At 38.0% G+C, this 26,124-nt stretch overlaps 1 protein-coding gene across 1 annotated transcript in view; it reads right to left on the bottom strand.

The window, feature by feature from the left end:
* The window catches only part of LOC134847559 (uncharacterized protein DDB_G0287625-like), a 288,876-nt gene that overhangs the window by 67,128 nt on the left and 195,624 nt on the right, over window positions 1-26,124 (bottom strand). The window lies entirely within an intron of this gene.

A 26,124-nucleotide genomic window follows, 5' to 3' on the forward strand; every position in this document is an offset into this window, starting at 1 on the left:
AATAGTAGTAGCCCTGTTTTTAGGAGTGACCTCGTGGTCTGGGGATACTGAGACCCAGCCATGAGCTCACTATTTCTGCATGTAATCTAGTTAATTTGAGTGTTTTGACCGAAGCCGAAGGCAGTAACGTTTTTGTCGACCCGATGTTAGAAAAGACCACCGAAAAGTACTGGCTTGGTAGAGACGGTGAAAAGCATGCAAAGCTCTGTTTAGACGCTAGCCAGTCGTCTTAAGACTTAGTTTTGTTTTCCGTCGATATGTATCTTCCGGGCGAATGTTACAATTAACCTCTCCCAATTCGTCAAATTAAACGATTAGCCTTGCTAATCCATCGAAACTACCAATTTTCTCACTCGGCTGTTCTTATAAAATTTCGATCTTGCCATGCATCTTGGCGCCTTTCTGGTCGAATGTCACAGGGCTCGTAGTTCTCATGTATGGTAAAAATATGGTATAATCAGAGAAAAGATCATGAGATATCATTCTTGAACAACAAAAGTTTAAAGTTAATCAATCGGAACAATTGCAGAAAAACTTTTAGTTTGAAGCATTTATGATGTAACTATTTTAACCGTTCTGTAACCAGCTTGATGTAATCATTGTGACATTTTTACTGTGATTTAACCACAAATCTTAATTATTTTAACCTTTCTCCTTTCACATATATGATTGATTGCTTATTTTGGTGAATATGTATTTTATTTTGATAAGTCTAGTTTTAGCCAAAACAAGGATCCGATTGATTCCGATCTTGCCACAGGATTTTTTTTGATCGTCTTCTAGATTCATCTCTGAACATTATTGCCATTAGTTTTATGTAAAACGGCTTTTTCGTTCTATGTTTATAAAGGTCGGAACGTTGACCATGTCAAGCTCCATTTAAAAGCAACTTACAGTTGCTCGAGTAAGTATAGTATTTCTAACAACCCATAAAAATAGCTCTTTTTGATATATGTCGAGAGCTCATCAGATTTCCAAAAAAACTGACTTATCTTCTCTAGTTTAAAAATGAAAAGACACGCTCAAATGAGTATAAACTCTCCTATCTGCCTTTCTTGTTGAATAGTTATTGAATTAAATGGTTTGGCAACAGTTCAAATTTTATCAAATTTAACTTCACAACTAAACCTTAACAACATTTAACACAAAGAATTTCATTTTTCAGCTCGGTCAACTTAATCTCAGTTTCAACAAATTGAACAATCTGATTGAACAGCCTCACGTTTCGCTAGACGTCAAGCACCTTTTCAAACGTTTTCACAGATTAGAGGGCAGTTCCACATTTCTCCTGCTCGAGAACTCTGTCTGCAGCTAGATGAAAAGTCCAGGCGTTTCTTAGCTCCAGAACTTTATGTAAGCACAACCTCGCTTTTCGCTGCAGTTCAGCTTGTAAGAACCGGATTTTTTCCTCTTTGCTTAATCAAAGCTTTTCAGCTACTCGTTTCACGGCAGTCTTGAATTGAGTCCTGTAAGTAAGTCATCATGACTCCTCTATAAGCATTGGGCTCTACATCTAACTGGAGTATTGATAGGTCTAGGCCTTCTTGGGTATATGGCGCATTTCGTATTCGTCAACCAATAATAATAATAATAATAAACAAGGATTTAGACATAAAGCCATGGGGCTAAAATGCCCCGCGTTGGGAGTTTTAAACTGAGTTTTATAGTTTCTTTGAGTTTACACAGCTATTGCAGCAGTTTATTCTCCATGTGCATGGGACACTTTCCTCATATTTACTGATGAAATATATCCAGAAAACGTTTTTGAGGCTTGATTTGAGTCTTTCGTATTTCATCGCAAACAGGTCTTCTTCTTCCTGAGTCTGTAAAATTTTGTTTGCTAGTATAGGTGTTCTGTGCCAGAAATTGCTTTTCGATTTTTCGTAATGATAATTTTTATGCGCTAAGTTATTTTTCGTTGATCTTCTTGTTGGGGCTGTAGATTCTTTGAACTGAACAAATTGTCTCCAATGGAACTCCAAATACATCACAGATCGATGTCGTGATTCTTGAGCCATTTCACTGCCATCATCGCCATCACCATTAGTATTTATTCTGACTGGGTCTGGTTAGGAAGCCACGTTTAGAATAATTCTCCATAGTGCCACACCAACAATATTTTACCACTACCACACTTATTGTACCATATGTCTGCGCCTTACAGTGGTTAGGGTTTTCTCCATGCGTTAGCTGAATATTAGTTCAGTTTCATTGTTCTGAGGCTTCTAACAACGGCTCCACACCCGTTTTTCTCATCTACTGTGGAGAAACAAATGTTCAAGAATTATTTGCCCTATGTCTCTCAAAATCACTCACTTTCAGCTATTTTTTTTCCACTCGTTTCTAGATCTCTGCAGGACAACCCGAAAAATTTTCTCTCCAGGACAACCCGTTCCAACATCCTTTCACCCTGTTCCAACATCCTGGCATCCCGTACCACACACAGGTACCGAGAAGTGGTTGATCAAGACTTGCTTGGCGCTAGAAACTAGCACCACGTGTGTGTCGACTTTCTAGAGTTATATAGCGCAGCGGAACTGAATCCCACCAGATACTTGGCACTAGCAGGCTGTGGTGTCCTTCACCTTGTCTCAAATATAACTCAATTCTGAATGCCTCTCGCCAGCCTCCAATCTTCTTTTGGGTTTATAGTACTCAAGGAAACCTTTTCAGGGATGTCACTAACTCATGCGCCCGCTCCAGACGTTCTAGTGGTTTAAATGAACACAACATGCTGCAAAAACCAGATTCGTTTCAGTCACGCCTTGAGACTTCGCACATATCAATTTCTGCCCTGTCGACCCTGCTCATATTTCCATACCATCTCGCTAGATGACATGGCCGCTCGCACGTTGTATTCAGATGATGAAGAGGTAAGCTGGTATGACCCCTTGCTTTTTTCGCGTACACAAAGCAATCAAGCTACTCGTTTCTTGGCCATCGTGATTGCATTTCAGTGAATCAACAGAACTTTTTGTTGGCACTGAGCTCTACATCTCACTGCAGTGGTATCTAGATCTCGGCATGCTTTGACAGGTAGCGTTTTGAACATTATAGATAAATGTTCAAAACTGAAGTTATATAGATAAATGTTCAAATTATAGTTCAAAATGTACACTGAAGTTGTATAGATAAATATTCAAATTATAGATAAATCTCTGCCCCGACGTTGCTATTTCAATTTTTTTTTTGCGTTTTCTCAAACTTTACAGATGGTCTTGATCAGACCCAAGATTCTAGTGAAGTCCAGTTTGCTATAATGTCTCGGGTAAGACAGAGCCATAAGTGCCTGCGTGAGCCTTGAACCAATTTTTTGTCATAATTGCAGTCACCACTTCTATGGATACTGACTGGATCTGGTCAGTAAGCCCTGTAGAGAATACTTTTTCACAGTCCAGTTACACCAACACAAAGTTGCCACGCTTTGGGTACCACAATGTCTGCGCCCGGCCGTGACTAAGGTTTTCTCTAAGAATGAACATTCCTTCAGCTTCTGTATTCTGAGGCTTCTAACGACTGCTCATCTTTTATCACTACTTGGTGTGTATCAGTTTATCATTTCCTGTGAGAAATTAAATGTTAATGATTTCATAGTCAGCAGTCTCTATATACCACTCGAATTACCCTCACTCGATTTCATTTCATGACACTTTTTTCTAATATGTCTTTTTATTTGTTCCTAGATCTCTCCGGGTCCGCCCGAAGAAAAAAACTGTATGAGCGTTCCGACACCCTAGCCATTCTTACCCTCATGGCTGTCGAAAATGTTGTTTCATTAAAAGTTGCTGTTTCCTAAAATCTAGCACCACGTTTCTGTGTGGGTCTTAGCGCAGTTTAATTGAAACCCAACAGATACTTGAAACCAGCAGGCTATTATGTCCTTCATTCTATCTCGTTTTCGAAAGTCTTTCGTCCGCCATCAAGTTTTGTTTGTTTTGTAGTATTTGTTTTGTAGTATTCCAAAAAAAAAATCCAGGCTCAGGGTGGTCACTAATTCATGCGCCCAAGAAGATCCAATGATTTAAATGAACCTATTATGCGGCAAAATTCAAGACAGGTAACCAGATTCACTTCCGTCACGCCATGGTAGTCCGCAGTTTTCTCCACTACCGTCCTGTCTGCCAAGCTCATTTTTCTAAACAATCTCGCAAGTTGATGCTACTCACACAGTGACATCAAAGGATGACAAGTTCAACTATGTAGAAACGGTTTTTTTTCTTCAAATTTGCTTACACAAGGCGTGCATTCCAGCTACCCGCTTCAGGGCAGCCGTGACTGCGTTTCTGTGAATCAAAAGGATTTTTGTAGGCACTGGGCTCTACATTTCACTGAAGTTGTAGTTCAGTCTCGGCATTTCTTGAATTAAGGCGTTTTGCGCTTTCATACACCCACATTGTCACAAAAGCTTGAAACAATGACATAAACTTCTGTCTCGCTTTTACATTTTCAATCAATTATCGTTTTTTTAAAACTTAACAGGTGGTAATTATAAAATCCAGACTACTAATGAGCTCTAACTTGCATAAAAGTCTCGGAATGCGAATTGTTCCGCGTTCCTGCATGACCCTCGAGCTACCTTACCGCCATCATCGCAGTCACTATTACTATGGATAATGACTGAGTCTGGTCAGGAAGCCCTGTAGAGAATAATTCTATACAGTCCCAGACCAACACTAAGTTTTCTCTATGCGGGTATCACCATATCTGCAGTTAGTGAATATCAGTTAGTAGAATAATCATCAGTTAGCGGAATATTCATTCCTTTTAATTTTTCGGAGGCGTCTAACAAAGAAATAATAACTCGAAATCAGACACGCTACCGCAACTAAGTTTCATGAATTTTGCTCCCACGATAACTTTGAACTCCTTTCAAGATTTCTCCAGGACATTCCGAAGAAACTTTCATCCTTCCAGCTTATCTTATCTTTCCATACAATCTTTCTAGTCGACGATGCTTTCAGACATTGTATTCAAACGATGGCCGGTCCCACAGGCAAAGCCTTCAGTCTACAACTGTTGACTATACAATTATCTTTTACCATTCAATGAGCAGGGGGCAGTTACATTCGGATGTTTTCTTGGGTTGTGTATTAATCTGCAAATGCGTTTTCAAAGACAGCAATTGATTTATCAAGGCTAGGTCAAGCAAGTTCTGAAAAACACTCGACACCAATACAGTTGGCGTTGTTATGTTCCATAACGTACCCAGGTTCGGATTCCAACACCGAATGGGCTTCATGAGTTGTCACATCGTTGCCAGCTTGGTCGGCATTGAGCGGTTCGAGGAGCCACACTCAATACTTATGCAACCAATCATTCTGGAGACAGAGGACTCGACCACTCGTTCGTCTTGGATAAATATCTTTTGCAGTGGTTTTGACCTCAAAAAGTTCCTGTCGCGTAATTTTTCCGCCGAGATGTCGAGGATCAAAATTGACTATCCGCCCCAGTCAAAGTAAAAGGATGCATCCCTAGCATCCGCGACGATTAGTAGCTTAAAGACTTCTTTTAGCACACCTGATGCGTACAGGCATGACCTGAGCTTATCCATTGGTACTCCAGAAAACACCTCACGGTCCTTCAACTCTTACAATTTTGAGCTTGATTGTTCTATTTCCCACTTTTTCCTTCAATTTCTTCACCACTCATTTTTCTACCAATTTTGTCGGCAATGTCTTCCATGACTGACTCGATCAGGCAATGGGACTCCACGGGCTCCATTATCTTAGCCTATACTGCCCGCGTTGATTCATGCTGACTATCATCACGGATTGAGTTCCGTACCTCCTTGTCCCTTCCATGAAAGCTAATCTTGTTATGGAGATCCTTGTTTTTCTCATGATCTCCTTGCTATTGCTCCCACCATTCTTTCGTTTGCGTAATCAAGAACGATACCCTGAATTTCTCCTCAAGTTTTCTTCTACGAGACACCTCACTGAGTATCATCTTTTCGTTTCTCTTCAGGGACGCTTCTAACGGCGAACTCGGCCCAACTCAACTGCTATATCTTGCCCTCCCTTATTTCGTATCTTCTGAACTAGGGCCATTTAGTTCACAACCATGCATACCCGAAAATAGTGATCGTGCTTTCTGGCAGCATGGCACATACTGCACGGACACTGCCCTAAATTTCCTTGACGAAAACGTGACGTCAGTTTGATCATTATCAATAATGGTCCAGTTCCAATCTACAGACTTCTATAAATCGCGGGAGAAAAATCAGTTTAAGTAATGCCCTCCACTTCAAGCGTGCTAGGAATGGTATTGTACTGCATCTTCACCTTTACCAAATTTTTCACAAAAGTTCTTCTAGATAAAAAACATCGTTTCTTTTTTGTTCCATTGGTTTTTTTTATAAAAATTTTGTGCTTTTTGTTTAACTAAAGCCAATTAAAAAAAAACTTAGTTGCCATTTAAATTAACTTACAGTTGCCAAACTTATTATAGTGTTGCTAACATCCCGGTGCATAGACATTTTCGTCCTTGACAAAACAGTCCGAAATTATAAAATTGTACCAGACATTTATGTCCCAGACAAAATTGTCCGAAACTGTTTTGCGAAATTTCTTTGATTTGACCCTGTGATGTTTAATGCTTTGTTCTTTTGAGGTTGTTTGATCGTTCTTTAATTAGATTCTATGCGTACCAATTAGCCATAGAACAGTCAAAGTGAGACAAAACTTTCAAGAACAATTCGAAATTTAAAAGCGCATTTGGCCGAACGATGAAGTCATAAGTTTCAAAGCCAAAAGGTCTAAATCTCGGGTCCGACAAAAATTTTTCGTAATTTAGTCTATATTTGAAATTAAAAAACCCAAAATTGGGTAAACTAGGGCAAAGTTGAAATGGGTTGACTTGATTGAGCCAAAAGGGAAGAGGATGGGAAAAACTTGATTACATTGATCATTTTGCCGTTTTCAAAACGGGTCTAGCTCAATTTTGAAAATTTCTGGGAAAAGTTCAACTTAGAAAAATTTATTGAAAATTATTGCGTCGCAATATCAACTTTGGAAAATAAATTGGCTTCGAATTATAGTTTGATGTTGCTGCTGCACCCTTTTAGGAAACTCAAAAGTTTACTTGGGTCGTAGGCCGCAATTAATTCGGAAAGGTTTTTGTCAAGTTTGACATAAAGAGGTTTTTTTATAACGTGACACTCTTTGCCCGGCACACATTTTTTTTGATCAAGATTTCAGCGTTTTTCTGTTCGTCTTGAAATTTTTCTATGAGTTTGGGAAATGACGGGTGCTTGCCGTTCACGAGCTTGACGAAGTTGCTATTCCAACCTTCAACAGCATTGTTGGTTCTGGGTCGCCCGGTTATCACACGTTGATGACAGCTCCAGCATACACAATAGGAATCAGAATTCCCTCGACTGATGCGTGGATGGTGTATATCTGAAAGAACGCACTAGGGGCCGTAGAAAAGGTGCCATCGCAGAACCAATCATCAGAGCCACTGAGAAGGTCGAGTACCGGAAGAGTGGTAAAAACCGTTATTCGCTTTGTATCATTAGGTCCAGAGTCAAAATGAAGAAGACGCTCGCCACTGTGTGTCACTTTTAGCAACTCTGGTAGTTCAAAATCAGTTAAGGATTGGGGTTCCTGCATTCTGGGCTGTTTTTCCTGTTTAATTCTGTTAATCGTCCTCTGGTTAGCGGAATAGCTCGGGATTACTGCTGCAGTTTCTCTGTTGATGTCTCTTTGGACGGAAAGAATTGTTTGACGTGGTGGCTCATCGGCCACAACTGCTCTTGTTTTGAGAGCTGTCCTAAATTTTCGTTTGTCAATATCTGCTGGATCGGGAAAATGACTGTGATCATTTATGAGTGACATTATCTTGGAAAGTGCGCACGCGGCCATTGCATTTAGATAAAACACATCGCCACGAAATTGAGGTGTCTGTTAGGATCCGATGTTTGAAGTATGCGTATGCATCATAAACTAGCATTTTGTTGTTTTTATTTGTCATAAGAATTTCCATTGTCAACACAAACTCGATAGCAGTAACAATGAAATTATGATCTCTCGTGTCTATGTTTGGCAACATCAATCAAGCGATAATTGTGTTGGTATGTGTTAATGATTTGAGTCCTGTGTTAATTTTGTCTCTTATTTGCTGCGCAAAGTAATTTCTGGTCTAATTGCTCAGTTGCGCGGCCCTATCGATTTAATCCTTCCTATTGAGAGCTTATCAAATTAACCCGGTCATTAACTAGTGTGGCAATAGCCCGGACAATTATGGGACAATTTTGTCGGGGAACCAAATGTCTTGGACACTTTTTGTATTTTGGACTGTTTTTGCCGCGACATAAATGTCTGGGACACAAATGTCCTGACACGAACATTGAATTGTTGAGCATATTAAAACTTGCAGTAGCCAACTTAATTATCTTACGGTTGCTTGTCTTAATATTTTTTGTAACCCTCCCATCATCCTGCATATTATAACTAAAAGACTCTGTGACCAGAAAAATTATCGAGGTACTTATCTTTTTGAGTGAATGTACCCAGCGCTAGTCAGATTGCCGCGAATCAATTACTAAATTTAACCGGTTAAAACAAGCAGGCACTCTTAAATGAATAAATTTACTCTCTTGTTTGCTTCTCTAACAAGATTAATACACGAGTTTGTTTGCCTCTATAGATAAATAAAAAACCAGCTAATACTCTTGTTTACATATCAAGTATTGTCATTTTAAATGTCACGATGAATTTTTTTTTTCAAATAGTACGGAGCAAGAATCAAGCAAAAAATTTTTTTTTGTAGCTTGGTCAGCTTATTTTCAGTTTCAACTCATTGAAAAACTTCACATTTTCAAAGACGAAAAGTTCAATTCTGTCCTCTTTTCTAATACTTTTCCTCTTTTCATCACGCCTTTTTAAGCTCCCGGTTCCGAGAGAACCCTTTGTTAGCACAGCCTCACAATTCGCAACAGGTCATCTGGTAAGGACTGGATTTTTTTTCTTTGCTTAAGATTTTCCAGTTACTCGCTTCACGGCCGCCTTGACTTGGTTCCTGTGGGTCAACAGGACTCTTCTGTATTACATGGCTTTCTCGTGTATCATCTCGCTATTGTCATTCACTCCTTCACTGTCTTCAGGACGCCTCTTTTCTTTCAAATTTTCACAAAATTGCGGGCCGTGCTTGGCAGCTTGCTGTTTGCAGCAAGCCAATAAGTCCGCGACTACTTTCAGCTCTCGGCGCCGGCAGAATTGTTATGTAAGCAAAGGCTCAAGTTTTGCAACATGTCAGCTGATATGACCCCATTTTTATCTTTTTTGCTGAGAAAAAGTTTTCCAGCTACTCTCGTATTGGCCGCCGTGATTTCTTTCTTGAGGTCAACAGACATTTTGTTGGTACAGGGCTCTACATCTAAGTGGAATAGCTATAGGTCTCGGCATTCTTGATCATATGGCCCTTTGCACGCTCAGATTCAACATCGTCATCTCAGCTCAAAAACTTTAACTTAGTCTCTGCCTCGCTCATATATCAAGGTACAGATGATCAAGATCAGATCCAGTCCACACTGCTCAACTGTTTTAGGTTGGTAATGGCCTTTTCTTGGTCATGCGTGCCTGCGCAGCTCTCGAGCTTTCTTATTGCCATTATCGCTCTCACCACTGTTCTAGATACTGACTGCGTCTCGCGAGAAATCCCCTTAGAGAGCAATTCTCCACAGTCCTACAACAACTCTCATGTTTGCGCCAGGCAGTAACAAGAATATTCTTCAAGAGTTAGCTTGAAAGTTCTTCGCTTCTAGCAACTGCTGGACTTCCTTCATTGCCTTTAGTGCTTCATTTTAATCATCTATTAATGGGAAATCAATTTTTAAGGATCTTCTTGTCGTCTCTCTCGAAAAAACTCACAATCCCCTCAAACAGTTTCAGGAGTTTGTCTCCAAATTTATCTTTCAATTCATTCCTAACTCTCTTCAAACAGCCTGAAAAACTTCGTAATTTTTTTATTAGACCGTTCCGACATCCTGGCCAGCCCACTTCTTTGGGTACCGAGCAGAGTTGGTTAATCAACACTTGTTGTGTTTTAGCATCTAGCATCTGTGTGTTGTCTGTTGTTACATAGTGGAGCGGAACTGCATTCCATCAGATACTTGGAATTAGCTGGTCTATGGTGCCACTAACCATATCTTAAAGACATTCATTTTCGAGAGCTTTTCACTAGCCTCCAACCACTTTCTGTTTGGTTTGCAGTGTTCCAGGAAACATCTCCAGGCTAATGAATGTCACTGGTGTTCCCCAGGTGTTCCAATGATTTAATTAAACCTACCATTCTAAGAAGTCACACAAAGATCATCATACTTTTTCCAGTCACGTCATGGTAGTCCGCAGTTTTGTCAACTTTTGTCTTCTCTGCCAAGCTCATCTTCCTCTAAAATCTGGCTAGTTGACGAAGCTGCTCACTTATTGTCTTCAAATGATGACTGGTCCCACAAGTAAGTCCCTCAGGCGACAACTGTTGGCTAGACAAGCCTCTTGTACTACCCAATAAGCGGGGCAGCTCCCTTCAGATGTTTCCGTGGGTTGGATATCAATCTGCATTTCCACTATCAAGGCCAGCAATTGATGCATCGATGCTAGACCAAGCAAATTTTTGTCGAATTCATCTGAATTTTAATTTTCGATGATATTCGTTAGTTAAGGGCTCAAACCTCTATTGCGAGGGCTCAAACCCCTTTCCTGCAGAATCACTCCCAATCATAGTGGCTTTGACGTTAACGTTCCTCGTCGACGAATGGACATAGGTTTTTCCTTGCACGTCTCATACATACTGCAATGACCTGCGCTTCCTCAGCGTCATTTATTATTTGAATTCCCGCTCCTTTCCAGCAATTCAAGGTTCAGTTTCACTTTTCTATGGGAGCATCTTCTCCTTTCAGTGGAGTTGCTGCAATTTTACTATACGCTCAACTCTTTTGCGGGTATTTTCAATGCATGCCTTGATAAAGCTCCTGATAGATCTCTTGATTGTAGTTTACGCGTAACTTCTGCCTTCCTATACTTTAGTCGTCTAGTTTTTCTTCCGTGATATGCACGATTTTGATTCGGAAATTCAGTGTTTGCAAAAAAACGCATTGTGAAGTGTCATTTTATCTGCTTTCAAAATTTTGAAAAAGATTTGGATACTCTTTTTCTCCTTTTTCTCAGTTCTTCCGATAAGTAACGCTTTAAAATATTAAAATGCAGAAATTGTACGCTTTTTTCAAACGAAACAACGTTGTGCACATAAAACAGAAAATTGCCTCAGTACATACCAAAATATTTGGCTCCGAAAATCCGCAATTGATGCAGGAAAATATGTTTCAATATGCGTTGAACGCCAATCAATTTTTGATGTTGCGAGCTAAGTAGTTCTTGGTAAATTGAAATTAAAATCCTACTTTTTAAAACAATTAGCTCTCAATAATGACACGGGTTTCTATAGTTTGAACCAGATAACACTCAGGCATAACAAAAAAACTGTGACGAATTATAAAAAGATAATTTGGAAGCCTTTAAAACTCTTTATATGTAAAATTTAACGTCCCAACAATGAGACGCGAGCCAATGCTTTGGTAAAAACCAATTTTAATCACCTCAATATTTCGGATCAAAGCTTAACGCTTATGCCGCACAATGGAAAAGTGAATCAGTTATTGGGTTTGAGAACCGAATCGAACTGAAATGTGCTACCAATCAGTGTCTTATTTGTGTTATCAAATTTTATTGCTGAAAAAAACTTTGTTACAAATGCATTGAGGCTAACGACAGCTATTTATACATTAAATCATTCTACGAAGCAAAAACTGCATCTACAAAAATCTTGTATTCATCTCCAGTCATAAAATGGAACTCTTTGCCCAATAAGTTACAACAATTTGTTGACATTACTTCCTCAAAACTCAGTAAAAATCTTTCTACTGTAATGCAGTCTAATCCAAAATGTACGCATACAGATGCATTGCGTGAACTCAACATTAAATCGCAATTTGCTTGCAAAATTTGAGAGTGTTTATATATGTAACAGTCGCTCACTTAATTCACAGATGAGGTTAAGAGTGATATGCTCTTTTGCGTTTGGCTCAAGGGACAGAGAGAGACACTAGCTCTTAAGTTTTTGAAACTCAGCTTATCGGAGCCAGTTGATGATTCGATTAGGACAAGTAAATTTAAAATCGTTACAGCTTAAAGGCCACTACTAGTATACCTACCCGACACTCTAGATACAAAAAATCAAGACCCCGTTGCTAGGTCTAACTACTCAAAACACGCGAACGCCGTTAAAAGCAGGGATGTGAACTTACATGAATATTTTTTTTGTTTAAGAGTTTGTATTTTTTTATGCTCAAGTTATTATTTTCAGTTTCACTAAACATCGTACGCAAATCAATTTTTGATGTTGCGAGCTAAGTAGTTTTTGAAAAATGTAAATTAATATCCTACAAAAAACATCCTGTGACTTTTTAAAACAATGAGCTCTCAATAATGACACGGGTTTCTATAGTTTTAACCAGATAACACTCAGGCGGTAGTATAACAAAAAAACTGTGACGAATTATAAAAAGATAATTTGGAAGCCTTTAAAACTCTTTATAGGTAAATTTTAACGTCACAACAATGAGTCGCGAGCCAATGGTTTGGTAAAAACCAATTTTAATCACCTCAATATTTCGGATCAAAGCTTAACGCTTATGTCACACAATGGAAAAGTGAATCAATTATTAGGTTTGAGAATCGAATCGAACTGAAGTGTGCTACCAATCAGTGTCTTATTTGTGTTATCAAATTTTATGGCTGAAAAAAACTTTGTTACAAATGCATTGAGGCTAACGACAGCTATTTATAGATTAAATCTTTCTACGAAGCAAAAAAAAATGGTAAACCTTTTTCAACTGCATCTACAAAAATCTTGTATTCATCTCCAGTCATAAAATGGAACTCTTTGCCCAATAAGTTACAACAATCTGTTGACATTACTTCCTCAAAACTCAGTATCTCAAATCTTTCTACTGTAATGCAGTCTAATCCAAAATGTACGCATACAGATGCATCGCGTGAACTCAACATTAAATCGCAATTTGCTTGCAAACTTTGAGAGTGTTTATATATCTAACAGTCGCTCACTTAATTCACAAATGAGGTTAAGAGTGATATGCTCTTTTGCGTTTGGCTCAAGGGACAGAGAGAGACACTAGCTCTTAAGTTTTTGAAACTCAGCTTATCGGAGCCAGTTGATGATTCGATTAGGACAAGTAAATTTAAAAAATCGTTACAGCTTAAAGGCCACTTACGTACCCGACACTCTAGATACAAAAAATCAAGACCCCGTTGCTAGGTCTAACTACTCAAAACACGCGAACGCCGTTAAAAGCAGGGCTGTGAACTATAGTGAATATTTTTTTTAAAGAGTTTGTATTTTTTTAATGCTCAAGTTATTATTTTCAGTTTCACTAAACATCGTAACGCTAACTCTAGAATCAGCTCTAGTGACGCGAATTTTTCATATTCAGTTTGTAAGTGACGCTAAAGAAGTTTTGAACCGTCAGTTCAACTAACTGGGAAGCTTCCCCAATCAACTAAGATGGTAATTCACATTAACTTTTTGCTCGTCTCATTTAACCTCCGCACCCAGCCCTAATTTTTTGTGGGAAACAAAGACAACTGTTTATATAGATTATGTAGCTCAATTGCTATCAGCAATTGGGCTCAAAATTTGCAATTTCAGCAATTGTATGATCGGCTTTTCTGATATTTTACTTCTGTTTTTCAGTTGCTGCAAGAAATACTCGAATTGCTACAATGTTCAGGTCTAACCAAAAACTTCTTTGACATGATCCACTGGCACAATATATAATTTTTAAATCTATCCTTTTTAGTCTAATTATGATGATTTTAATGTATTATTTTTTTTCCTACTTTATTCTATGATTTGACCCAAAATAAGCATATTTTTTTGAGTAACTAGCCTGACTCAGTACCGACAGTTAAATATACCTTTTTACTATACTAATGCAACGGTGATCAGTCACCGCAGAGAATGGTCTAGGAGCAGAATAGGTCAAAAAGAAGAATCTACGTAACTGTAACTTAACAAAAGTGGACTTTGAACTTTCAATTTTAACAGGTCATTTATAGTTAATATAAAACATATATTATAGTTTTTATTTTAGCTAGTATGTTTTATGTTACAAACGTGTGAACCCAAGTTGATCCTCCAAACTTTCCTTGAATTTTTTTTAAAATTCATTTAAACACAAGCCTTCCAGTCATAATCGACTTAGGTCAGATCAGCAATTATCCAAAATGAAATTTCGAGAAGAAATTATCAGAGATTTTGTAAAAAAAAAAAAACCTTCTTTACCGCCGCAAAAAAATAAATGTCGAGGAAATACAAGAATCTTATCAGCAATTTTTGGCCCCAAAACAAGATACAATTCGACAAATCATGCAACAAACAGGAAAATAAAGTTTGCCTAAAATTGTCAAAGATATTAAACTGAAGGATTGTGGAATATGACTCGAATCGTCAAGATTTGCTGTTTATCAAGGTCAAGGTACGCTGATTTTTGGTACGAAACAGGGTCTTAATTTGTTGGTGAGAAGCGAGAACATTTTGTGTGATAGAGTTTTTTAAAAGGCCCGACCTTCATTTCTTTAAATCTACGCTATCGGCGGCTCGACTCAATTGGAAAACTCCCGTTTTTTTCAGTGATTTTTGATAGCAAAATCCAAAAAAAACCTACGATTTTTTAAAAAAGTTTGTCCGAAAAAGGAAACGGATTAACATGCTTTCCCTTGATGCGGCACATCATAATAACCGGCTATGAAACTGGTGTGATACCATTAACTCTAGAAATTTTCCATGCTTTGGTAGATTTTAAATGCTGGTCTAAGTTTTGCAATGCATCTAACAAAAAAATTAAGAAAGTGAACTAAGTTTGCGATCACAAAAAGATCAAAAGTTTCAAGGTGTTGACAGAATTTTTCTCCTTTTCGCATATTTACTTTTTAACGAGACAAGAAACAATCAATTATTGCGAAAAGTTTGAAACTTCAGGAGTAGAAATTCAAAAAAATTGCCATGGTGAGGCTCAGTTGGAAAAAAAACGGGCGTTTCGTGAGATAGATACAAATTTTCTTTGGCTAAAAAACTTTTTTTTTTCAGATGGCCAACTTCGCTAAAAAATTTATTGGAGTGAATTAGCCGAAATTTGTCAAAATTTTTGAAAAAAGTTGAAAATGGGTATAATTCATTCGTTACAATGACAATATAGATTTTTCTAGAACTTGAAAATGGGTATATTTCATTCATTAAAATGACAATATATATTTTTCGAAGTTTAAAGGAAGGTCAATTTTTTTAAAATTTCGATTAGAGCCAGAATATTTCTGAAAAAAATTAGAAACGACGATTTTATTGCGATAACGTGTCATACACAAAACAGCCAAATAACACAAAAAAGAGTCGTGTGACAAAAAAGAGAGAAGGAAGACATTATTATATCTGAAACGACAGATATAATCGAAGCCGTCGGACGCGACACGCAGGCGCGATAAGCAACTTAGTCGCGAGATCGAGTGGAGCCAGAAGGTTAGGTGGAATTTTTGGGACACATCTGAATCCTCTTGAACGGAGGAATTTAAGAAATAACGATGTTATTTCTAGGAGAGATCGGAATTGGAGGCCCGGCGCCAAAAGACTTTTTATAAACAGTTACAAGCTTTTAGCTGCTGTAATGCCCTGAACGGAATTAATTTAATTCAATATCAATTGATTATTTCAGAGCATGAGTAGTTCAGGGTGAGGAAAGGATCAATCCACCTCTAATGGATTCAGTGTAGAACTTAAAAAAATGTCTATAATTACGGTTTTAGCCTAATTTTTGGTAATAGTCACGTTGTCTGAAGATCCGAGACCTAGCTATGTGGTTATGTTCGCAGGTAAAAGAAATCTAATTAAAATTCGTTTGGCTGATGACCTAAAAGGTTTAACGCGATGACTAGCCCTTAAACAGATCAAAAATCCATTGGCTAGGTCGGTCAATTGGTACTTTTTTTATCCTCCGTCGCTGTGTAATTTCTGGGCGCGAATGGTACAGGCTCTTGCTTATTGCTCCGTCTCCTAAAGCAACGACGTGAACATGCACGAAACACCAAAACTAAAACCTTAAGCTTCAAGAGCTTTTGCTACTTATACTTGCATTATCAAAATTTGGTAAATTCATCTACCTATAGATGGTAAACAGCAGGCATTAAAGGGAAACAGAAATAGAAATCAACAAGGAACAAGCTAGTCAGGGATGAGAGCATATATCCAAAGGCATTACATCCTGAGAGAAAGGTGGTGCTGCGGTACTCTACCCTCTGGTTCAAAGCCGGCTACCTCCGATAGATGAAAAAAGCCTCTAGGGTAATTAATCTTCCTGTGTTCTCACAAGCGTCAATAATTTTTGCAGAAATTTCTCTGGTGCTACCGGCACTTTCATGGAAATGCATATCAATACGAGCTGTGAAGCGGGAATGATTTGTCAGTCGTGTCTTGAGGTGTCTGGTCGTTTGACCGACATAGCTAGACTGGTGTTCGAGACTTGTAGTATGGTAAAAGAGACGACTTCGAACTTATTTATCAACAGCGCTCTTCAAAGAAAGGAGAACCGTTTTAAGCTTGCATGTGAAGATGGTACAACCACCAGTGAGCTGTCTGATCTTGTGACTGAAAAGGTCTGAATTGTTTCCTCTACTTCATCAGCAACGTTAGTCTTGACTTTACGTATTGTCGTCTCGTCATGGTATTCTGTCTTTGTTCAGCATTCACAATCTTGCTGATGGCGTTGTTTGTCACTGGCTCAAAGAAAGGCAGTGGACGCTAGTTCTCAAACATTGCTTTGATTTCCGCATTGAAAGGTTGCGACGTGGAAGTAGCATGATTGACACGAGTGACTGTTCCTTCTACTGTGTTTCGCTTATGCATAGTAGGCGGGCAAGCACTGAAAGACAGGTGAAGGCCTGTATCGGTCGGTTTACTATACTAGGAACACGATAGAGTATCGCCCTGCGGAAAACACATGTCAATGCAAGACTGATTCTCATACCGTCCACATTTTTTGTCCTCATACCTCCTAAACACCGTAGTCGGCAGAACAGCGACTCTGTCGGCGGAAGTCTGCTGTTGACAGCCTCAGTGCGTACACGTGATTCCAGGCCTTGCACGCCGAATACTCGATAGAGTAACCCACTTTGGTGACTTTTCGGCTGCAACGGCTACAGACAAGGGTGTCAACGTTGGCAAACCCAGTCTTAATCACAAGTTGAGCTCTAAAGCCCGAGTGAACAGGCTAGAACTGACTGACTGATTAATGCAACGACTATTGTGTATAGTAATTGAAGTGTTTCTTCTTCTTCTTCTTCTTCAATTTTTTCCTTTGTTTTCAGAATACATGGAGCAGATACAGTTAGATAAACATGTTGTTAATTGCATGTCTCTAAATTCTCTCAGAAGATATCGAAAGTTTCATAATATTACTTGCTCTGCTAATAACCGGAAGACGCTGAGTGATGCTGTTGCTAGCCATTTCAAAAACAATCTGCGCACAGAAGAGCAAACAAGCAATAATAGCAAGAGTACTGTAATTCTCAATGAGCGTGATATACTCTCAACCTTCATCTCGGCTGCGAATGTCCCTAGTTCGGTCAAGGCAGATTGACCGTAGCTCGCAAGGTTTACTGAAGATTACAACACATGATGGATGGAAGTGAGTTGCTATCAAAGAGGATTTGGAATTGTGGATTTGTGAGTTGCCTGACTCCTATATAGTGTATGAGAATTGAGTTGCCACTGATCCACATATTGCTTATAAGATTTTTGTGTAAATTTGATTTTCGTGATTTCTAAAACTTTGCAAAGATTTTTATTGTTTTTATGAGTTCCTTCACTGAAAATAAAAGACGGGACATGAGGCATGATTGAACACGAAACACTTCGACCTCTGATATTATGCTCCTACCAACTGTTCTGAAAACGAGAAGAAGGCATTCAACTTAGCCTTACCACGAAAGAGTGAGAACTTCACATTTCTGAGGCCAACGCATTACCTTGAAATAAGACCTATATAACCAGGATTTGTCAAAAATAAACTACCGAAAAAGTTTTGCCTGCAGAGACAGGTGGCCTCCGATTATTTGCTGTCGTTTGAAATACCTGATTTGGTTATATGTAGTAAATATAGATGAGGCCATGCTGGAATCGCGTTAACCCCTATATATTGAAGATAATTGGTTCTTTAAGACCAATTGGTTCTTCTACGTAGAACTGTCCTTGCGTCTTTTTCATCTTTTTTTTTCTGTTTGAAAGTATTCGACGTATAATATATCGGCAATGCATCTGGCGTAGAGGTAAAACAACTGTTTGAGACGGGCCCTTTTTGCAACCTAGAGTTTTAGTATTTTTTCGGACTATCGTCCGTCTGTTTATTTTCGTCGGCATAGTTCCCGTAGCTCGATGCTTCGGCTTTATTCCAATTTGCTGTAACCCGCATGCTCGGGACGACAAAGCCCGGGAGTTTGATTTCAGTTGAGACTTGTTTTTCTTGCAAATAAAAAAATTGGCTGATTTAGATTATTGTCTGTCTGCTTATTTTTGTCTGCTTATATCCGCAGAAAGGACTTCTCATAATGACTTTTGAAAACAAGGACTTTTGAAACTATGGCTTCTGTATAGCATTCCCAAAGCTCATTGTAGAGTTTCTAATGGTGTGGGCAATTTTGTTCCCTATGTTTTGGGCTTTGTTGCAATTTCTATTGACAAAAACGTTTTTGAATTTTTCCGTTTGATTTTCCTAGTCATTCATATTTGTATCGCAAGTGGTGCGAAGCTCAGCTTCGCCTCTGTGTCAGATTTCCCAGCGAAACAAAAATTTTGCCTATTGATCCATAATTTTCAAATTGTGTCAATTTTAACAAAAAAAATCCATCATAAATTGAGCTTTAAGGTAATCTATATTTTCTTCAAAAGTTGAAGGTTTTTGAAAGAACGAGTCAGTTTTTTTCTCAGTTTCCTTCCGTTCATCACTACTTTTCAACTGTCAGTTGGCTATTTATTTAAAATATGAAACAAGGATAGCCGATTACTGAGCAAGTTGCACCGAATGTTCCGACGATAGTCTTATTAAATACAACAAAGTTTTTTTCTTTTTTTTTGCCGTGGTGTGATAAAAGGAACTGAACGAAAAACTAGAGCTTAGGCATTTTCGACCTTTATTGGTCGAAAATTTCCAAAACGTTGAAGATCTCAAATGTGTTGTTGGATATTGTGAGGGTACTCTCAAGGGTTGCTATTCTTGCCTCTGATTATGGCTGCTCAAATCCTTGTAGCTTTCGAGATATGACAGTTTTTTGGATTTTTTCAAAATTTTTTCAGAAAAATGAGATGCAAAAAATTTCACAAAACTTGAAATTTATCATCTCTGTAGTGAGACTCTGTCAGGGTACTCTCAGGAGTTCCGAATTTTTCCGGCAAATATGACTGCTCAAACCCGTGTAGTCTTCGAGATATGACGTTTATGATTTTCTCCGAAGTTTTCAAAAAAAGTTAAATGTTAAAAAAATTCCAAAAGTTTGAAGATCCCAATCCTGTTATTGGAATCTGTGAGGGTGCTCTCAGTGGGTTCAGAATCTTGTCTCTGAATATGAATGCTCAAATTCTTGTAGTTTTCGAGACATGACGTTTTTAGGTTTTTTCAAGAAATTTTCTTCTCTGTAGGGGCTCTGTCAGGGTACTATCAGGAGTTGCAAGTTTTGCCTCCCAATTTGACTGCTGAAATCCTTGTTGTTTTCCAGATACGACGTTTTTTGTAATTTTTTCAAAAAAAATTTCATGAAAATTAAATTAATTTTTTTTTCAAAAGTGTGAATTTCCTAACCTGTATTTGGGGGGGGCTGTCAGAGTAATCTCAGGGGTTGAAAAATTGGCCTCCAATTAAAAATGCCCAAATCATTTTTGCTTAGGAGATACGACGATTTTTGTGATTTTCTTGGAAATTTTCAGAAAACTCAAATTACAAAATAATTCGTTAAAGTGAAATTCCCAGCCCTGTAGTTGTGTACTTTCTATGATTGCGAATATTGCCATCAAGAATTACTGCTCAAATTTTGGTAGTTTTCGAGATGTGAATACCTTAGTTTTTAGAAAACTTAAGGTGAAGGTTCTCAAAATTTGAATTTCCCAACGTTGTAGTTGGGTACTGTAAGAAGTTGGGTGCTTAGGAGATAAGACGATTTTTGTGATTTTTTTTGGAAATTTTCAGAAAACTCAAATTACAAAATAATTCGTTAAAGTGAAATTCCCAGCCCTGTAGTTGTGTGTTTCTAAGATTGCGAATTTGGCCATCAACAAAGACTGCTCAAATTTTGGTAGTTTTCGAGATGTGCATACCTTTTTTTTATAGAAAACTTAAGGTGAAGGTTCTCAAAATTTGAACTTCCCAACGTTGTAGTTGCGTACTGTAAGAATACTCTCTGGAGTTGCAAATCTTGCGTCCAAATGTGACTGCTCAATTGCTTTCAGTTTCCCAGATGTGACGTTTCTTAGTTCCTTTTAGATTTTTCGAAGAACTTTTATAAAAGTTTATGGTTCTTCAAAAATTTGTATAAAAAACTTGAATAAAAAACTTAGAAAAATTTGTAATTACGAACCCTCTAACTGAATGCTGTCAGAGTACACTCAAAGAATATTTTTTTGAGTTGTTGAAAATTCGAAGCACCGGAGGTGTGGTACACGCTAGTTTGACTGAAAATCATCACAATCGCAGCACTGCAAGAAACTCAATTCACCAAAAACATGAAACTCTACATCTGGCTGTGCAAGCGTCGGGACAGAGGCAGATAGACGAAAGGCAAATGAGGAGGCTTTGCGTTCCCGATGAGTTTTACACCAGCTACCATCCCCGTCGCGCCAAAGAGTGACAATATAAAATAACGAGAGGTTGCCTTCAAATTCAGTAACAATGACCTGAAGATTGTCAACTGCAGCTCCTAAGGTCAAAATACAGCTTACGAAATGGCAAAGCAGCTCCTGGCCATCTCCAGGGAACGCTGAATCACGCAGCAATAATATTGCTGACATCATTCGACTGGGTCATACTAGATGTTCCAACGTGCTCTCCAGCGAATGGTACATAGACATTTCACTAGCAATCAGCGACATTGACCCGATTGCAGATTAGATTGGAGCGAAATTTGGCACTGTCACGACACAGCAGAGAAGCGACAACTGACCAATAAGCACGCACCGGTATTCGTCTTAACGAACACATGACATTGACAACCGTAAACAATTTTTCACCTAATTCAAGAAGGCTGATTGAAAAAGCTTCACAACGGAGCATGAAGACGAGTTTGCTGACCGCACTCAACCTGTCAGTCATTGGTTTTCTTCCTTTTTGGATTCGAAGTTGTCAAAAAAAAGCCCCCGAAAAAGGTTTCCATTACAGCATAGCCAAGCGATCTTAAACGACCTGTGCTAACGTTCATGTCAAAGTACTCGTTTAAAAACAAAGCCTAAAGCAGCCTTCATTTATTGATATAACACAACTTTTTGCCGTTAGTTTTCTTTAAATGTTTAAAAACAAAAATTTTCCGGGTTTACATTTTTCTGAATGCCGTTCAAAATTCTCGCTCGAGCTGCCGTATGCTCTCTGGCTTGGGATGTAGTCCGTCGACTGATATGTCTGGTCTGAAGCTAATTTTTGTGGTTTTCACGAACGGGATTTCCTATGCTTCTGCCAGACGTCTATAACATTTGTTTAGCCGCTTTATGATACCTTATTGATACGTCCGACCAATCAATCCCATAAGTGACACATTTATGCCTCAGGTCAAGTACCTTCAAATTAGGTATTCCATCTCTTCGACAACTTCAAGGTCCGTTATTTCTGTCTAAAAATCTGTTTGTCCCACTCAAGCTTTCAGACACATCCTATCATCACATGCCTTGAGGCAGAATGAAGCTTTAAAATTGCACGACAGCTTCCACGTCAAAATTTAGTAAAACTCGTGTATTGCGGAACTGAATGCCTATTTCGTCAAAAATGATGAACAGCGAAGGTGGAGAGAAATTTACTGGAATCTCTATCCAGACCAAGCCGGCGCAAGCTTAGAGGTTTTGGTAAATATGAGGAAATCCGCCTCCCTCTGACAGCCAAAGTATCAGCTTCGAAGGCAAACCCGGCGCCAACAAGCCGAGCAACATATTCTGCTAGCAGTATCTTATTACTAGCAACAGACCCAAAGATTGTCACAAGCACCGCAAAATTGGAAGAACGACAGCAAAGTTTCAACCAGACGATGCCCCGACAGTGGATTAAGCTATTAACAAGGTGAAAGCGGCTGGTTCAGATGACATCACCAGGCTGTATATGAAAGACTTCAAACCTCAGCGATTAGTTACTTGTGTAGCACATTCGACACTGGCATCATACCCACCATGTGGAGCTATTCCAACGTCGTCACCTTACCCAAACCTGGCAGAGAGCACTACATTGGCGAAAACTGAACACCTATCAGTCTGCTCAGCGCTTCTGCCAAGATCACAGCGACACCGAAACCTAGGGAAAACCTTCTCAACACGGCTTCCGCGAGCATTATGTTACCAACACTCAAACCTCATAGTTGTCGACATCAATTGTGGTTTGAGCCTCAAAAGTTCAAGCGGCAGCAGTATCTTGGGGGGGGGGGGCGCTATCTATGATACGGTAGATCACAAGTGCCTCGCCGAATGCCTTCCCCGTCACCTAAGACATCAACTTCATCGTCAAAAAGATTTTTTTGTTGTTTAGTTTTAGCTAGAAAGGGGAAACTGAATTGGTTAATGAACCAGAGAAACTAATTAATATTAAATAAAATATTCACAAAATACGAGAATTGTTAGATTGGAAACTCAGTCTATGTTGCCAGTCTGAAAAATTACTTGATAGATAATGAAAAAAATCGCTTTTCGCCCATCTGAACTTCGTTACACCACCGCTAAATACTTCACTAACGCTAATGAAATTTACTGGCCTTGAAAAGATAGTGAAGTTGAAAAATGATTTTGCGATTGAAAGCTGAACACTGCCGGGTAGTCGAATTCGAAGTTTCGACTAAAAATTATAATGCTATAATTTTTGAATTTTTTCGGCTAACTTTTATCAGACTCGACAAAAAAGTTTCCTCGTCATTTTTGGGTGATATATTAAAATAGGTGGTAGGTTCAAGTTAAATAGGTGGATCGCTTTTTGTTATACTTAACACAATATTTATAATTTGTTTCAAAAGCCTAACTTTTTGGCAAAAGAAATGTGAAATTTGAATTTTTGAATAGCATTTCATCTGGCAGTGTAATATATTTACTATCCTAGTAGTAGTATAATTGATTGAAAATGAAATGACTATATTATGCATTATAGTTTTCTAATTTAATACATGCACTACACTCAAATTACCACCTATTGTAACATATCGCCCATTTTTGTACTGTTTTAAACTCCTTAGAAAATTGGCGCTTTTCCAAACAACGCTAGCGTTCATTTTAATGCTTATTAATGATTATCAGTTTTAAAACAAATCATCGCTGTCTCAATTGCTGCAACAACCTGATACAAAATACACTTCCATCCACTAGAAGCTTTCTTTGAATCAAGATCGGCTGAAAAAATTAGGGCTTACGCCATAGTTCCTTCCTTTTATAATTGTAGCAGTGTAAACTGCTATACATATGAATAAACAGTTGCTTTTTCTACATTGTACCAATAACAATGATAGCGCTTTTCGGCGTATTTAACCTTTTTACATTTGCGAAGCAAAGTGTATAAGTACGAACTTTCTTTTTTTACAAGCTTAGTCGCAAATATTGGTACCAATTTTGGGGCACCTTTACAGCTTTTGGATAGAATGTGCTTTGACAGTCGAGTAGTAATATGTTAACACAGTTGATGCATTTTTACACAAGCAATGCTTGTGTTATATAGTATGAACTATGTATATTTTTTCCAACCTAAATAGCAAATATTGTTGCGACACAAATATTGCTGCGATAATGTGTACACTTTCGCTCGTTTTGAAAGTGTACATTTTGTTCAATAACCAGATATTAAGTACAGCCAATGCTAAGGATTTTAACACAGACTATTATTGTTCTAACTTTTGTAACGAAAGTAACGGAATATTTGTGCTCGGGGTGGTTTTTTTTTCTTCAGACAAATTTCGACTTTTTAACTAGCCATTTTTGATAATTCAAATAGTATTGTTGTCCTGAGCTTAAATTTGAAAAGATATTTCAACTGTTATCATTTTTTCGTAAAGTTATGGGGGTATAAAGTTTACCATTTTGCCAAATTTGGGACAATATACGCGCGATATTTTTCGCGCTATCAACGCGCAAGTGAGATTTAATCCGTCAAAGAAATCGTTCCAAATTGGTTGAAGGAAGCGTATTTGCCATAATTTATTTGTTACTAGGAGCGAAATTTATCACTTTTTTGCTAAATATGGCGTGTGGGAGGATGATTTTAACATAAAATCTCAATTTAAAAAAAAATCATTTTATTTTAATTACATTAAATTTTGCATGTTATTACTGTTCCATAGGCCACTCTATAAATTGAGGCATGTTAGTTGCTAAAATTGTTTTTTTTTTCAAATTGACTGGTACTGCTAATGCGTCATAATTGGCGTCCGTCACTTAAGAAATTTTGTAGACTCAAAGTTTTACCCATTCCGTTTTTCCCAGAAGCGTTTTCGGTCATATTTTCGCTTGTGTATGCGAAGTGCAACTTCGCCTGTGTAAATTCATCAAAAGAACCGAAACAAATCTAATTGTTTCAAACAACATAACTATAATTAAAAAGCAATTTCAGAAATTTTCTAAATCCATATATCGCAATTTTTTGAAATGCATAATTTATGCATAATGTGGCTTTATGCTTTCCGGTTTGTTATATGCAAAGTTAGTGAGGATGCTTTGTTTGTTATATTCCAAACTATTACTTGCAAAATTGTGTCTTTTGTATTTGGTGCTACTTTTGCTTCATCGAATCGGCAATTTATTGGCATATGTAACTTCGTTATTGGTGTTTAGTGTTTGGGGATATCCAGCGTCCGTGGCTGAGTGGTTAGTGTGAGACTCAAATTTGCTAGATCGCATATTCGAATCCGACACGTAGCCGAGTTTTTGCTAACTCGAGGCTTAATTCTACTTTTTCTGTTTTCTTTGATAGAGCTGCTTTTTGGTCGTGTTCTCGCAAGTGTTTGCGAAGCGCAGCTTCTTCTGTGTAAATGTTTCTATCTCAATTTAAATATCTCCACAGAGTTTATTGGAATTAATTGAGAAAATAATTCTCAATCAAGTTAAAAGTTAATACTCATTTCTTGTGACAAATTGTGATCTGGCTAGCCGTTCATGATTTCTATTTTGCTTTGATTAGCTGAAATGATGCGAAAAATGTACCGGGGAGAGTATCGCGAACCTGGATCTTCATTTTAAATAAGACAGAACTATGATCTGAGCCGATCTGAATAAAAGTAATATTGATTTATTGAAAAGAAAATCAAATAAAATTGGGCTCACAATTTTCCGATGAAAGGAGAAGTACGAGAAAAAGCCTATGATGAGAAATCTCAAGTAAGGTTGAATCAGAAGTTTTTGATGAAGGAAACCGACTTATATTCGGCAGAGCTTATTTTTTCTCACAACATTTAGTTGTGAGAGGAATATCTTTAGTGGATCTATCATTTAAAAAGAAAACAATTTTAATTTCCTTTTCTACTTTCAGCATAAGTTATTGAGTCTAAAAATGCAAGAAAGCTGCCGAGTATAGGACACCCGAATCATCATTACCCTTAATTTTTTTTTTGAATTTATTTTGCATGAAGGGTTTCTGCTCAGGTTTTTCGGCTTTGTTACCGCTTGGTAATTATAAATTCAAATCCAATCAAACATCTGGCGTAAAGGTAAAACAACTGCTTGAGACGGCATAATTTTGCGGTGCGAATCCGGCTGGGCCCTTTTTTGCAAACTAGAGCTTTAGTGGTTTTTCCGACTATCGTCCCTCTACTTTTTTGTCGGCTTACTTCCCCAAGCTCAATGATTTAGCTT

Source organism: Symsagittifera roscoffensis, chromosome 1 (assembly GCF_963678635.1).
Source record: "Symsagittifera roscoffensis chromosome 1, txSymRosc1.1, whole genome shotgun sequence".
NCBI classification, from domain to species: domain Eukaryota; kingdom Metazoa; phylum Xenacoelomorpha; order Acoela; family Convolutidae; genus Symsagittifera; species Symsagittifera roscoffensis.